This window comes from Triticum dicoccoides, chromosome 2B, assembly GCF_002162155.2.
Source record: "Triticum dicoccoides isolate Atlit2015 ecotype Zavitan chromosome 2B, WEW_v2.0, whole genome shotgun sequence".
NCBI classification, from domain to species: domain Eukaryota; kingdom Viridiplantae; phylum Streptophyta; class Magnoliopsida; order Poales; family Poaceae; genus Triticum; species Triticum dicoccoides.
In genome coordinates, this window is record NC_041383.1 from 87078706 (window position 1) to 87080606 (window position 1901).

Consider the following 1901-nt stretch of genomic DNA (forward strand, 5'->3'; position numbering starts at 1 on the left):
CGCTGACTCGGCGGTCCCGCCATTCTTTCATGCCAAAATCGATTGCCCCGGCGCCCGGGGGCGTCCCCCGGCACGCCGGGTTTGGCCTGGGTCCGCCGGCGCCAATTTCGGCCCAAACCGGCGAAAAACAAGCTCCTGGGGGCGCGACTGGGCCGATTTTTGGGTGCCGACACTAAAAAACGCCTGGGGGCCTGTTGGAGCCGCGGCTGGAGATGCTCTAAGAAAGCCCACTTTTGGTGTGAATGCTAAAGGCCAGATTTTTCCATACTTTGAAAAAAATTGAAATGGTCCAAAAATAAATTTGTCGTGATAGATAGAAAATCAAAACAAGATACTACTAAAAAATCACTATGGGTTCAAGCTAAAAAAATTGCCATCATCTTTATAAGCAGAAATTTACCATTGTCAAAAAAGACCTTTTCTATGCAAATGGCAAAAAAAGAAAAAGTTCATGGCAATTTTCCATATATACCATGATGGCAAGAAATGTGGATTTATAATATGTATGCCATTTTTACTATATAAATGAAGATACAATATCTACGGATTAAAAATTGCCATCGTGTGCAGTACAAACAAAAAATGCACCATCTTTTGTTTAGTAGTAATTGCCATGTTTCATAAAGTAAATGTACCATAGTCTATAGAGGCAAAAATTCCCATGAACGGTTCAAAAGGCAAAATTTGTTGTGGATGTAAAGTATTTTTGCCATGGCAAAAAAAATAGTCAAACTTGCCATGCTCCATAGAAGTAAATTTGCCATGAGTGACAAAAAGTAAATTTTCCATGTATGTTAAACAAAATTTGTCATGTATGCTAAAGTAAATTTGGCATGTGCTTACAAGTAAAGTTGTCAACCTAAGAGAGGTAAAAATTGTCCAGGCATAATAAAGGTAAAATTTCAACCTGGCAAAAAGAGTTAAATTTGGCATGTATGTAATAGTAAATTTGCCAAGTATTTAAAGGTATAATTTCCATAGAAATGAAGGTAAAAATTTGCAATGAAGAAATCAAGTAAAAGTTGACATGGCAAAGTAGAAAAGTTAAAATTGCCATGCTCCATGAATTTTCCTTTATTTTAGCATGGCAAATAAAAGGTAAGTTTTGCAGTGACAAAAAAGGTAAATTCGACATGGCAAAAAAGAGTAAAAAAAGCATGGAAATTAAAGGAAAAAATTTGTCATGAATGTTAAAGTAAATTTTCCATGGCAAAATGAAAGAGAAATTTTTACATGCCGTGATAAAGGAAATTTGATATGGCAGAAAAAGAGTAAAAAAAATGCATGGCAAAAGAAGCTTGAAATTGCCATTGCAATAAACTCAATTTTTTGCATGCTAGAAAGTAAAAATTGACATGTTGTTAAAATGTGAAATATTATGAAATGTCAAAACGCCATGGTGAAAATGCATATTAAATTTTCCATGTTATTTAAAAATTGCCATGGGTTGTAAAGTAAATTTGCAAAATGTAAGTAAGAAAAAAAGTAGCCATGTTCCATGTCAACACATTAAGGTTCACAAAACGCTGCCATGTGTTTAGACTTTGTTTTTATCTAAATAATATATTATAATGAGGCACAAGGCATATGGGGAATTTATTTCCCTATCAAAATGTAAGTACCTGTTTAGTAATTTTTGTCATGATACGAAAACACTAATTTTTCCATGATGTATCGACTAGATTTGCCATGTCTACATAGAAAGAAATAATTGTCATGTTGCAAAAAAAATTGTCATGCTCACAGCAAAAATAAGTGCAGAAAATTGCCATGGCAATTTTAGGGATTGTGGACTTTGGGTGAAAGTTGCCATCACAGGAAACAAAATCATAAGTATATACATGGACAAAAAAATGCGTGACTATGCCATGGCAAAAAAGAAGACTATATTGCCGGCGATT